We start from the raw sequence: 15,173 nt of genomic DNA on the forward strand, positions 1-15,173 counted from the left end.
GAGGAGCCTTAGTAGAATCCCACTTATATTATATCACCATTAGGGAAATTGATGTCTATTATCTCATATAGCCCATAGCGCCCTCTCCCATCTCCACTCCATCAGATGTAAGTGACTACCATGGTGAGAGCTGCTTTCACACTTATGTATAAACGATATGGTCATTCGTTCCATGTACTTTCTATAATTCCAGGTTTCCGGAATTATATATAACCCCACGATGGCCGAGGGAGACGTATAGTGCGCAACCAACACTTCATATTGATTTCAGATGGGTTAATGGCCACTTCAGCCACATTTCAGGTCTTTATCTCAAGTGCGTATCTACGGGCCAGAAAACGCTTCTAACACAGCGAGTGCAAACTGCAAATGGACACTAAATACTCGAAATTCATTTTATATTGGGGGGGGGGGAGAATCTAAAAAAAAAATAAGCAGCAGAATGACATTCTTTATATGATGCATCTCAATGCTGTACATTAACCCTTTCAGGACCAGACTCATTTTCCTTTTAATGTTTTTGTTTTTACCCCCCCCCCCCTTCAAAAAGTCATGACTCTTATTTTTTCGTTGACAGCCATATGGAAAAAAAACAAAACAGAATCGGGTGGAATTGGAAATAAACAGCAGTTCCGCCATTTTCATTTGGGTTTCTTTTTTACCGTGTTCAATGTACGGTGAAAATGACAGGTTATCTTTATTCTGCGGGTCGGTCCGATCACGGGGATACCAAATTTATATCATTTTTGTTATGTTTTAGTACTTTTAGAAACACAAAATGTTTGCATCGCCATATTGTAACTTTTTTAGATTTCCGTGTAAGGCGCCTTTTTATACGAGAAAAGATGTCGTTTTTATTTATACCATCTTGTCGGGCATTTCCATCACTTTTTATAAAAAAAAAATTGTGGGGTTTGAAGTGCCAACAAAACGGCGATTTGGCCATTTTGACCTTTTTTCCCGCTACGACATTCACCGTATTGAATATTTAATATTTTTAGAGTTCGGGCATTTTCGGATGTGTTTATGTTTATTTATTTTTATGTGTGATCTTGGGAAAGGGGAGTGATTTGACTTTTTATATATTTTTTTCACTTTTTATTTTACTTTTATTCAGCCCCCCTAGGGGGCCTTGAACCTGCGTTCATTAGATCGCTTATGCCATAGACTGCAATATCACAATATTTCCGTCTATGGCAACATCGGTGCATTGCTATTGAGACCTGCCAGGCGATCTTCCTCTAGCAGAGCTGGGAGCGTTCCTCGCCGCACAGGAGCCGGTGAACGGCTCTGAAGTGAAAAGGGCAGTAAAAACCCTTCAGATGCCGGTGGTCGCATCTGAGGGGTTAAATGCTTGCGATCAGAAATGTTTCTAATCGCAAGCATTGCCGCTGGGTCCCTGCTGTGTAACACAGCAGTGACCCGGCGGCTGTGGCGCCTGCTCTGCTTTTGAGGGCGCCATCTTTAAATACCCTTTCCCGATGTAAATAGGCATATTAGCGACGGGAAAGAGTTAAAGGGGTTTTCCACTTTTTCCATTCCTATTTGGGTTAAAAGGGTCCTCCCAAAATAAGGGGATCATAGGGTGTCCCATTGCTGTGGCTACCAGCGGTTATCTGTGGGGGAACCTTGCAGTGTTTAATTCTTCTGCAGCGCCTCCACAGGGGAAATTAAGCATTATACAGTTCCAGTTGTAATCAATGGGCTGTCTGCGTAATGTGTGCACGTATTGAGTCCTCCAGGGGGAGAAAAAGAGAGCGAGAGAGAAAGAGAGCGAGCGAGAGCGCAAGCGCGAGAGCGAAAGAGAGAGCGCGAGAGAGAGAGCGAGACAGCGCAAGAGAGAGCGAGAGCGAGAGAGCACGCGAGAGAGCGCGCGAGAGAGCGCACGAGAGAGCGCACGAGAGAGCGCACGAGAGAGGCCGCGAGAGAGCGTGCGAGAGAGCGCGCAAGAGAGCGAGCTGCTCTTTGTAGCCGTTCTCTTTTCTGGCCAATGGATAAAGTTTTTTTAAGTAAGAATTTTTTCATAGGGTATTTTATAGGGACTTAAAGTCCTTGAATGTCATTTTAAGTTCTACTCATCTGTTTGTTAGTTACACATAATCCTGAGAAAGCCGGGTGACAACCATTGCAGCTCCCTCATAGGCAGAGGAGGAACTCCTGGGCCCCAATACAAAATCTGCAAAAGTGAACCCCACCTACCAGGTCCTATTTATAATGCTGGTGTCCTTATATGTGGCAGAGGAGCCCAAAGGGTTCCAGGGCCTGTGTGTGACTGCTACCTCTGCACTGCCTATAGCTTATCACCCTGCTCATGGGATGCCACCCAGCTTTCCTAGACTCCTGAATGACAAACCAGGCTCGTCATGTGGTATAAATATAATCACTGGACAACTAGGAAGATAAGACTTTCAGAAGTCTAGTAAAGCTGGGTGACAACCCCAAGGGAAGCAGACGGAATGCAATCATAGTGGTAGTCACCCAGCTTTCCCAGGTAGCGATAAATGAAATTTGTAACCAATCGTATTTCAACGTTGGATTGAGGTCATCAGATCTGGAAGATTCTCCTATTTATAATTTTCCTATAATATACACAGGGGAGTCCCATTATACGGTCTATGTCGGCAGCGCGTAGCCCATGCAGGCAGTGATGTTTGTGGGTATATAAGGTGTGGGATCGGCTGTCTGATCACATATCACTCGTTGTTGTCATGGGTAACGGGCGATTTGTCAGAGTTGGGTGATTATTGTCTTTCGGGCCCGGGGTGTCGGTATTTCTCATACAGCACAGTTTGTGAACGGTTCGCGTGCTGCTGTGGTGACAGTGTATCGTGAGTGGACAAGTGGCGCCATTGGGAATTACCGACGTGGAAGCTGCGGAGCACGACGCACCATTGATGTGAGAGGTGAACGTCGGCTACGAAGGTGCGCGAAGGCCAAACGACACGCTACAGCGGAGGAGCTCACCGTGAAAATCAACCTGGGGCGACCAGACGTGTGTCTAATACAACAGTTCAGCGAACCCGACTGCGTATGGGGCTCCGGAGCCGACGGACGGTCACTGCTCCTATGTAACAAAGGGGCATCGGAAAAAAAGGCTTCAATGTGCGCGGCAGTATCGGCATTGGACCACCGATGATTGGTGAAGGGACGTCTAATCCAATGAGTCACGGTTTCTGCTTCATGAACGGATGGACGGTGGCGCGTCAGGCGAGAAACATCAGAGAACAAACACTGGGCAGCCATTGCTGGATGGACACGAGCCGGTAGCGGCAGCGTTATGGTCGGGGGACTTTTCATGGCGCTCTCTGGGTCACTCATCCATGTGGACGGCTCTGGAGCGATTGGGGTATGAATCCATCGTTGCGGATCACGTCCCCCCTACATGCTGACTGTCTTCCCTGAGGCAGATGGAATTTTCCAGCAAGACAATGCGACATGTTACCCGGCTAGAAATGTCCGACAGGAAGAGCGCGACCAAGACCTCCAAGTACTTCCCTGGCCCCTAATTCACCAGACATGAACCCAATGGAGCATCTATGGGACCTCAATCGTCTTATTCGCTCTATGGATCCTCCCCACGCACCCGCCAGCAAATGTGGGATGTTCTGCAGTCAGCGACCGCCAGATACCGGAGACCTCCGACCAGTACCTTATTGATCACTCCCAGCCCGTCTACTGCTGTCCGCGCTGCACACGGCGGTTACTTCGGATATTAGCTGCTGCTCATAATAATGGGACTCCACTGTGTATATGTATATAAACATTAACATTAGGTACCATTGTTACCATTCACACACTGCACCCCCCGCTAGTTTACCTGCCGACCGTGATTCGCTGTTAAACATTTCACCTCATTTGAGTAACACTTGTTTTTCATGGTTACTATTCACAACCCCGAGGCCTCGGTTTTCTAATAATAATTTTCTTGCAACCCAGGAAATAAAAATATTTGCACAAGATAAATAGAGTTAGAGCTGCGGAGAACTAGAAAACGACACGTTGACTTAAATTTGTTGCATTTACGGCAAATCGGGATAGGATTAGGATTATGGGCATTGTAAGGTTGGGTTGACATGCTCAGGTAGTGGTGTGGCAGTGCCATTTATAATACTAGTGTGTCTTGTTATGTGGCAGAGGGGGCCCCATCAAGCACCAGGACCGAGGTGTGACTGCTAACTCTACACCCCTATAGTTCCGCTCCTGTAGCGGTGTGCAATGTATTTATCTTGTTGGTTTATCTGTCTTCAGCCATCATTGTCAGCCATATTAGATCTCATAGGGCTACATTTTCTGTCACCGGGTCATTAAGAGGCTCCTCCCCTCCCTCTCTCAGTTCTCCCTGGCAGTCAGTCATACTGAGAAAAAAAACACCCCCACTTCCATTCATTGCCCTATACAGAGACACTTTTGGGTGGTTATCTGCCTATAGGGTGGGAAACATGACCAGCCGCATTTTTCGTCTATAAGAAAAGTCGGCATTAGCACCATAAAAACCTGGGCAGATACCAAGGATTATGATCTGGAAAACATGCTCTACACTTGTCAAGCTAAAGGTGGGATAGAAAGAGGAACCACAGTGACTGCCGGCCCGGTCTATAAGGTTAAAAGATGATAAACGAGGAAGTGACATCAGTGAGGGAGGAAGTAGCTAGCTTCTCGGCTTTCCAAAGAAATTCAACATATCTGCAGCCTTTGACATTCCTCTTATACAGGAAAGATTGGGATGCATTACAGTTCAGCTCGTTGCTTCTACCGAAGAAGACATTTCATGTACCGGCATTTTTTTTGGGCCTTCCCTTGTTAGATCAATGAGGACAACAAAGGTTGAGGCACCGTGTTTGGGTCATAGGCCCTTGGTTCCATGTGTTGAAGCTGATGGTTGGAGTAGTCCAAACATCCCAATCCGTAATATAGTCCCAGACATAGTTGACCACTGGCAAAAAAAAAATACTCCTCCAAACAAAGGCATTCAGATTTAAGACAATGTATTCTTATCGAGAGGCTTATTGAAGAAATTGGAGACGTTGTCATAGCAACCAGTAAGATCCCGTTCTCATTCTATAACCAGCACCAGAAAAATGATCCGCTCGTTGCAATGGGAAACGCCTCTGAATTATTTTGCATTCGGTTTACATACAAACGTAGCAGAGCTGAATGTTATTTAACCCCTTAGTTTGTACACCATTAAAATTTTGAGAAAACCTTTTTTTTTTTAAACTAGCTACCTCCTCATGCTATTGGATAAATACCTATTGTGGGTCACACTTACTCATCTCGGGGCGCAAAAGGTGACCCTACTACTATCCAATTATCGATAGTCCACAGTGGTGGTGACCTCAGACTCCATTATCTAGGAAGAATTAACCCCTATTCTTCTCAGCAGCCAGAGAATTAAGGATGAAAAGATTTGGCGTTAAAGTGGTTGACTGTGGAGTTGGGGTGATGGAGACCCCTAGATAGTGGACATTACAGGCCACCCTCCCATTTACCTATCTAATATCTCAACCATATATTTTCAGAGACTTTATTCTTCCATTTTTTTTAATGCCTCTCAGCAGAATTCTTGAATGTCGTCCTCTTAAGGGCCTAAAGGGGTCAATCTCCACTTATTAGACAGTTCCCTTGATATTTCTCTGATCACAAAGTGCCCCCTGCTGGGACCACCAGCGATCACCTCTAATCTGCGAGCAAACCTGGTAGTAAGTGTTCAGTTTCTCTACAGCACGCCCGCAGGAGAAATGAAGTATTACACAGTGTCCATTCATATCAATGTGTTGTCTGTGTAATACAGGACAGGTCCTCCAGAGAGAGAGAGAGAGAGAGAGACGCACTATGTAACTGACCAAGAGATGAGGATCCTGAACAGAGGACCCCCCTCTATTATCTCAGGATTTCTTAATAGGGGGTATGACAATGGGGTTTCTAAACTGGACAATCCCTTTAAATGTATTTTGTGTGACGGAGAATAATCTACAGGAATCCCACCTATCAATATTTTGTAGGACGCATCCTCTTCTCAGTCTTTAGCGCTACATTAATTCACCTCTATTTTGTTGATTTTTAGGTTTCCCATCTGGACCCGTCTAAACGTGAGCTTTAACCACCAATATTTCACCCAGAATTTTTTAATCAAACTCCAGTTAGTTGCGGACGATGGATGGAACGTGGCATAGCTGAAATTCTCTCCTAACTTCAGCCATCAGGTCTGCCGCGCCCGAGATGAGAAACGCGCGGATGATATCCATCGTCTCGCCATTAAACAAGAAGCCCCAGATTACAGTCATGAAATATTAAGGGAGCGGAGCAGAATGGCGCACATTCATCTTCAGTCCTAGATTACACTATGGATCCTAATTTTTACACATCAATAGTTTTGCTATTTTTATTTCTAAGGCGCTGACCATTTGGAGACGCTATTCTTCAATCATAAAATCACATTAAAAGCCAAAAAAATAAAAATATACAACATCTACCCATGCTGAGAGTTACAAAAATAGAGGTGAAGCTGAATGCCAGGACCAGAAGTGTAAACAGAGGACGGAAGCCCCATAATGAAAAAAAAAAAATGTGCCCACTCCTGGTTCACCACAACCAGGGACAGGTGGGCATTTGCCCCTTCACATCCATTGTGGGAGAGAAAGAAGGGAGCGTCCATGTGAAAGTTTGTGCCACTCATCGGGCATGAGCCAACCTGAGCTGGGCAAGCACTCTGGATGGGCATTCTAGCCTCTAGGGTATGTATACCGCGATTACCACAAAACCACGTAATTCTGCTGCCATATTATGGTAATAAGCCGCAATATGACCGCACTGTCCGAATATATCCATAAACAGAGGTGGATAACAGTGTAACAGCAATGTTTATTGTAGACCTAGTTTATTTATGGCTTCAACTACAGATGTAGCAGAGCTGAGCAGGTCACTAAAGGAGAAACATCAGATGTAGGAGATTCTATCTGGTGTAATTCAGAGATAAAAAGCAGCGCGCCTTGTAAACGCTCAGATTTACGCTTATGGGAGATTAAATCTCTGCAGGACTGTGGCTGGGTGGCAGAAGCTGCGGGCAGGGGGTGCGGGCAGGGAGAAGGGACGGAGCAACAGCACTTTTGCTCAACAACTTACATGCTGGGTTGGATTATAGGAGGGCCAAATGGGGCAAATATCATAGGGCTACCCCATATTGCAAAAGTGGCAGTATTATTTGAACACTGTATGGCAAAGATTTTTGGACACTGTATGGTGGTATTATCTGGGCTCTGTGTGGTAATAATATCTGAACACTGAATTACACTGTTATTTGAGCACTATATGGTGGCATTATCTGAACACTGAGTGGTTGTATTTTAAGCACTATATGGCAGTATATTAGTTCAGAATTTTAAGGTGGTATTATCTGAGCACTGTATGGCAGTGTTATTTTAGTATTTTATGGTTGTATTATCTGAGCACTGAATGGATGTCTAATTTAAGGACTATATGGCAATATTATTTGAGGACTGTGACAATATTTTTAAAATACGGAAAAACTTGTACTTGAGCACTATATAGCAGAATTATTTGAACATTTGATGGTTGTATTATCTGAGCACTATATGGCTGTATTATTTGAGCACCGTATGGTTGTAATTTATGAGCACTAAAGGGTTTAATTATTTGAGCAATGTATGGTGGTATTTGAGCACTATATGGCTGCATTATTTCGGCACTATCATTGTATTCTTTGAGCACTATGCGGTTATATTATTTGAGCACTGTATGTTGTATTATTTGAGCACTAAATGTTGGCATTATTTGAGCACTGTATGGCTATATTCTTTGAGCACTGTATGGTGGTATTATGTGAGCACTGTGTGGTGGTATTACGTGAGCACTGTATGGTGGTATTTGAGCACTGTATGGTGGTATTATTTGAGCACTGTATGGTGCCATTATGTGGGCACTGTATGGTGCCATTATGTGGGCACTGTACGATTGTATTATTTGAGCACTAAATGTTGGCAGTATTTGGGCACTGTATGGCTGTATTCTTTGAGCACTATACGGTTGTATTTGAGCACTATACGGTTGCATTATTTGAGCACTGTATGGTGGCATTATTTGAGCACTGTATGGTGGCATTACTTGAGCACTGTATGGTGGTATTATTTGAGCACTGTATGGTGCCATTATGTGGGCACTGTATGGTGCCCTTATGTGGGCACTGTATGATTGTATTATTTGAGCACTGTATGGCGATATTATTTGAGCACTGTATGGAGCTATTATTTGAGCACTGTATGGTGGTATTATTTGAGCACTGTATGGTGGTATTATTTGAGTACTGTATGGTGGTATTATTTGAGTACTGTATGGTGGTATTATTTGAGCACTGTATGGTGCCATTATGTGGGCACTGTATGGTGCCCTTATGTGGGCACTGTATGATTGTATTATTTGAGCACTGTATGGCGATATTATTTGAGCACTGTATGGAGCTATTATTTGAGCACTGTATGGAGGTATTATTTGAGCACTGTATGGTGGTATTATTTGAGTACTGTATGGTGGTATTATTTGAGTACTGTATGGTGGTATTATTTGAGTACTGTATGGTGGTATTATTTGAGCACTGTATGGTGATATTATTTGAGCAATGTATGGTGGTATTATTTGAGGACTGTATGGTGGTATTATTTGAGCACTGTATGGGGGTATTATTTGAGCACTGTATGGTGGTATTATTTGAGCACTGTATGATGATATTATGTGGGCACTGTATGGTGCCATTATGTGGGCACTGTATGATTGTATTATTTAAGCACTGTATGGAGATCTTATTTGAGCACTATATGGTGGTATATTTGAGCACGTAATGTGTGTATTATTTGAGCACCGTATGGCTTTAAAGTTTGAGCACTATATGGCAGCATTATGTGGGCAGTATATGACAATATTGCTTGCACACAGTATCAGGGCATTATTTTGGCAATACTATAATTTTTTGGGGGGCGCTGTATTATGCACTATAATCACAGACTCAATAGAAGCCTTTCCATGAGCATTTCCTTGCACTGTTTATTTAACGAAAAAAGGTGTCAATCATGAAAGAATCGAATCGTGTAAAGATTTTTTTATCCATTTAGAGAAATATTTTGAATTCTTTTGATTTAAACCCTCAATGAGGTGAACTTGTATAAATATCTCTCACACTATAAATATAAACTATTGTTCAAAATCATTTATAGCATGAAAAATATTGTTTTGCACATACTAAGACACTATACAAATGTAGCCGAGCTTATGGTGTACTAGATAAATTATCTCAGTTAAGGTAACTCAGTAGGTTTGCCTACAATCCAAGGAAAAACTACAGCTAACCAATTGGGATGCCACTTTGATGTTTTTTAAATGACAAACTCAGGTCTACTACATTGGACTAAGGCAGCTCTGCTACATCTGTAGCAGGGAAAACATGAAAAAAAAGATTAAATTGTTGTATGGCTATAATGTATGCATCGCTATGTACAGAAGAGAAACAAACAAAGGAATTATTAATCCAAATGACTGCGGTCAAGTGAGCTATATGAATTACAAGACATTTATAATTAGCCAATTAACCTCCGTCATACGGAACGACACGAGTCCCGGCTACAATTCAATGTTCTTTCTGTGATACAGTCACATGATGGAGGAATTAGATACTAACCACCCAGCCATGAAAGTCACGCAGTCCATTCATGCAGAAAGCCAATTGCATAATCAATAGTTTTTTTTTAATGAATTAAAGGGACAGCAATCATTTTAAAGGTGCAGTAAATAAAAAAACATTGCCCAATTTGTCAGTCTGTAGGGACTTCTGCAAGGTCTTGAAATAAACAGTCCTGTAGAAACATGGCAGAGAAAATGTGGTATTTTACATACTGGCTCTCTCCATATTTTGGCTGAAGTCTCAGAAAGGGTGGAGTTACAGTAAAGGGGAGTGGCTTCATATCAATTACAGTCAGATCAGTGGATAAGCCCCTCCCTTTGTTCTGATAGTCCACACCTTTACTTCTCAGGCTGTGAGGTGCAGCTATGGAGGTAGTTTTGTCAGGGGGTAGCCAGGGTGGTTGTTCCTGCTAAACCGGCAACATGATTGACCCATTTCGTGGTTATTTTGACCGTAATCTCCGTAATACGGTCTGCAATTACGGACCCGCCCGGTTCTATTGGCAGCGGACACCTTTCCGTATTGCTACGGATAGGTGTCCGTGCTGCAGAACTGTGCCGGGAATTATAGAGCATGTCCTACTTTTCGTTTTTTAAGGGCCGTGCTCCCATGCTTTGTATGAAAATGCGGCCCACGGCCGTCGGTGCCCGCAATCACGGGCACGGCTGTGTGCATAAGGCCTATGTCCTAGTTGGTGGAAAAGTTTGCTGTGAGGGGGAGGTAAAATGAAGAAGTCCAGGAAAACAAGAAGTATATGCACCCAGGTTTTCTACGCAGATGACTTCTGGTACAAAGTTTGAGAGTAAAAAATTGCCGTTTTTTTTTTTTTTTTGTGGGCAAATACATTTTTTATAAGATTCTAGAAGTTACGGGTGTATTGATCAGAATTAACACGAAGATAAATCAAGGGCAGCATCAACATCAGGCAAAACTGGATAGATGCCAAAACCCACTGACCTTGGGGGGCCATGGAGATCTGGGCCATGTTTGTCAAACAGTAGGTGGGCACGCCACATAATTATGTTGCACGCCACACGTTTGGATACGGATAGAGTTGTATATTTTTGCAACCAATTTTATATTGCTTCAATTCATTGGAAATACAGAAATTAAACAACTGTGAAATTGGCTTACTAAAAAAAAATATAAATCTCCTACCGTTTTGTGTATACAGCTTCCATACATACCTACGAGTCTACATACCGCACCCTGTGTATAGTTTGATCTCGCAGTCATGTATTACTCTCTTCCCTCTGCCTCCCAATCTTGCTACACAAAGTAGAAGAGGAGGCAGTTGAATGAGGACTGCTGGATCTGACTACACAGGGTTGATTTGTAGTCTGTAACCATGGAGACACATTGGTCTGCATTGGAGCTGTATACATAAAATAATGGGAAATTTGTAATGAAGACTAATGACAAAGTTGGTTAATTTTGTATTTCAGATGGATTGAAGCCATTAAAATCCTGAAAAGGGGACTATTTAAAGATATCATGCATCTGACCCAGTGATCTAAATCGCACCATTATTTTCTCTGGGGGGCAACTCCAATTCCATATTTGAATGTGAGCCGTGTCAAGGCAGGAAAAGATGAAACAATGAAACCAGGGAGCTCAGCAAAGGCAACAACATGTGTAAATTGTGTAAAGCAACGGTGCCTCATCTATATTTGATCTCTTGCATTAGACGTATACACAGAACATTTTACGAGATGGTCTCCGATATATTTCCTCTCGGACAGCTCGGTATGGAAGGCTTTTTGGCAGGTCTGTATTGTGACGAACACTCCAGCCTCAAAACGCTCTGCTACTAATTCCCATTAATTAGAGAGAATTCCCATCCTTGCACTACAATCATAAATCATTTCTCTGCAGGAACCTATTGTGTGTTGTCGTCAATCAGCTCAGGAAAAAAATTCAATGCAATCTTCATTTTCCCAATAGGGCACTATTGAAAGCCGAGTCCTGGACATAGAATTAAACTTTTCTCTGGTTAATATGAAAAGAAATGCACAAAACATTGATGAAATGGACCGAGCGGAGCAGCGAGACATATAGACCCTATTGTGGAATGGCTCCATATGTGTCTCCTCAAGGCAAACATCCGTAGAGACAGAGTTGTGGCGCTAAAAATATTCTTCACTTGATATATTGAGAAGGTGTCAAATATTTGCAGAAAGATGCCTGATCCAAGGTCTAAAAAATCATAGAGGAAAACCAGCAAAATAAAAAGAAACGGTGGGAGGTGGGAAAGAGAGAGTCAGGAGTAACGGGAGGTAGGAAAATTGTAAGGGAGGAAGTAATAAAGTGTAGGAAGGAATCAAGTAGAGGAGGAGAGGAAGGAAAGAAAGGAATGGAGGATAGGAAGGAAAGAGTGGAATGAAGGATAGGAAGGAAAGAGAGGAGTAGAGGATAGGAAGGGAAAAAAAGGAATGGAGGATAGGAAGGAAAGAGAGGAGTAGAGGATAGGAAGGGAAAAAAAAGGAATGGAGGATAGGAAGGAAAGAGAGGAGTAGAGGATAGGAAGGAAAGAGAGGAGTAGAGGATAGGAAGGGAAAAAAAAGGAATGGAGGATAGGAAGGAAAGAGTGGAGTAGAGGATAGGAAGGGAAAAAAAGGAATGGAGGATAGGAAGGAAAGAAAGTAATGGAGGATAGAAAGGAAGGAAAAGAATGAAGGATAGGAAGGAAAGAAAGTAATGGAGGATAGGAAGGAAAGAGTGGAATGAAGGATAGGAAGGAAAGAGTGGAATGGTGGGTAGGAAGGAAAGAGTGGAATGAAGGATAGGAAGGAAAGAGTGGAATGAAGGATAGGAAGGAAAGAGTGGAATGAAGGATAGGAAGGAAAGAGGAATGGAGGATAGGAAGGAAAGAGGAATGGAGGATAGGAAGGAAAGAGTGGAATGAAGGACAGGAAGGAAAGAGTGGAATGAAGGAGGAATGGAGGATAGGAAGGAAAGAAAGGAACGGAGGGTAGAAAGGAATGAAAAGAATGAAGGATAGGAAGGAAAGAAAGGAATGGAGGATAGGAAGGAAAGAGGAATGGAGGGTAGAAAGGAAGGAAAAGAATGAAGGATAGGAAGGAAAGAAAGGAATGGAGGATAGGAAGGAAAGAAAGGAATGGAGGGTAGGATGGAAAGAAAGTAACGTCAGGTAGAAAGGAAGGAAAAGAATGAAGGATAGGAAGGAAAGAAAGGAATGGAGGATAGGAAGGAAAGGAACGGAGGGTAGAAAGGAAGGAAAAGAATGAAGGATAGGAAGGAAAGAAAGGAATGGAGGATAGGAAGGAAAGAAAGGAACGGAGGGTAGAAAGGAAGGAAAGGAATGGAGGATAGGAAGGAAAGAAAGGGACGGAGGGTAGAAAGGAAGGAAAAGAATGAACGTTAGGAAGGAAAGAAAGGAATGGAGGATAGGCAGGAAAGAAAGGAACGGAGGGTAGAAAGGAAGGAAAAGAATGAAGGTTAGGAAGGAAAGAAAGGAATGGAGGGTAGGAAGGAAGGATTGGATGGTAAGACGGAAAGAAAGGACTGGAGGTTAGGAAGGAAAGAATAACAAAAGAAAAAAAGAAAATACATTTTTGGTCTAACAATCCTTTAAGTTACAGAACGACCTTAGACCACACTTCCTCGCCATCAATTGTTTGTCCGCTCATCTGTCACAAGGATAATCACATAAGTAATGCAGACAACAGTTTTCCACATCCAGAAGTCTTTTGTATTAGAGATAAAGTAACACAATCCCTTCCTTGTAAATAACACACCGCAGTGTTCAGGTCTCGTCGTCGTGCCATTACGTACTGATCAGATACTTAGACCACAATTGTTTCCAATCCTACAAGTTACAAAACACAATTACAGTTTTTGTCTCCAGGACTTGGTAACAATGTCGCCTTTTGCCGCTGATCAGTCTCTGCTGTGACCTCTCTGGTAATTACACAGACACCAACACAAAGCGAGATATTAGACTACTAAAAGTAAGTACACCCCCAAGAGGAGATTTTCAATTCCACTTCTTAAAGAGCAACAAGAGCATCAACATTTCTCCCTGGGTTAACATCCAATTTATTTTTTGATTCTCTACCTCGATCATTTTCTTCGAACATCTATCCACCCAATCATCCAGAACAACTATTTACTGCCTCGCAGGTCCTGACGACACCGGACTGCGGGATACGTATCTGTGGCACAGTAAATATAGACATTTATTACAAGAGATACGTTTGGATTCCTACCTTCACAATAGGTCGGGTCTCCTTGAATGGGGACAAACCCGTTCCGACATTCACATGTGGATTTTGTGATCCAGTTTCTGCATTCTGAGTTTTCTCCACACTGATAACCATCTGCGCAAAAGTCATGTCCTACGTAAACAAAACTTTATCTCAGCTGGGCTTTTAAGAATGAAAAACTTGAATGTTGAGCATTTAGTTTAACAGCATAAAGATTTTTTTAATGTAAACCGATCCAAAATTCTGTGCTGATTAATTTGATAATATATTGTTATAGCGGTCAGCGAAAAATTAAAAAGTTAAATTCTAGCTGTCTGTAGTCACCACTAGGGGGAGCTCACTGCATACAATTTATATATTGAACTTAATAATACAACAATCTGCAGTAAGCTCCCCCTAGTGGTGACTGCTGGCAGCCAGAATTTTATTTAACTCAATGACTATGCAGTTGATTTGGAGCTCTGACCGCTATAAAGATATAGTAAAAAGCAAATCAACACAAAGTTGGACTTAAAAACAGCAGCAATAAAAGGTGGATATTCATTTGAAGGTAGAGAATAAGGCTTGTTGCTCACTTACTCCGGCATATTGAGAGGTTTCTGGAGATTCTGGCTCCTATCAAACTAAATTGGTGAGTTCACAGCATAGTGACGACATGTCTTGCACCCTATTCAAGTCCTACTAAAAATTCTGCTGGTGGCGACTTTAAATTTGTCAGCGTGGTTTTGACAGACACGTCTCTTACAGCTGCGCTATAATACATTCTGGACGACTTAGTTACTTTTTACATCAGATAACTGCACAATGCCACTACACCGTGCAGAATGCTCAGGCGAGACACTGAACCAGCAGGGGATGCAGTGAGGTTTAAAGTCAGAGCTAAAAACAAACCTGCAGAATTCTAAATGCAGTAACTCAAAATTAGTACAAGAAAAGTAAAGAAAAATATGTGCATTTTACTCAACATGACATGGATGAGGATGGTGCCCACATGAGCCATTACAGAAGCTAATCTAGTAATAAATATGAATGTAGAATGTGAATTCAGGGATCCGTCCGCGGGCCAGAAAAAGGATTTTTTTTTTCTACTTTGTGGCAAATTGGTTCTTCTCCATTCAGGGAAGTTTTTTTCTCTACCTGTGAATCGCAGAGGTTGAACTTGGTGTTTTTTTTTGTCAAACCACTAAGGCCCCATGCACACGACCGTAGTGTTTTTAACGGTCCGAAAATACAGTTCCATATTCATCTGCATGTCGTCC

At 42.4% G+C, this 15,173-nt stretch overlaps 1 protein-coding gene across 1 annotated transcript in view; it reads right to left on the reverse strand.

Annotated features, from left to right (window-relative positions):
• Positions 1–14,055, reverse strand: part of LOC142671120 (protein kinase C-binding protein NELL1-like) — a gene marked incomplete at its 3' end in the record, with an annotated part of 276,628 nt that extends 262,573 nt beyond the window's left edge. The window contains exon 1 of the mRNA XM_075847140.1: positions 13,918–14,055. The remainder of the gene's footprint in view (positions 1–13,917) is intronic.
• Between the last annotated feature and the right edge of the window lie 1,118 nt (positions 14,056–15,173).

The sequence above is a fragment of the Rhinoderma darwinii genome (assembly GCF_050947455.1).
Source record: "Rhinoderma darwinii isolate aRhiDar2 chromosome 1 unlocalized genomic scaffold, aRhiDar2.hap1 SUPER_1_unloc_24, whole genome shotgun sequence".
Lineage (NCBI taxonomy): Eukaryota > Metazoa > Chordata > Amphibia > Anura > Rhinodermatidae > Rhinoderma > Rhinoderma darwinii.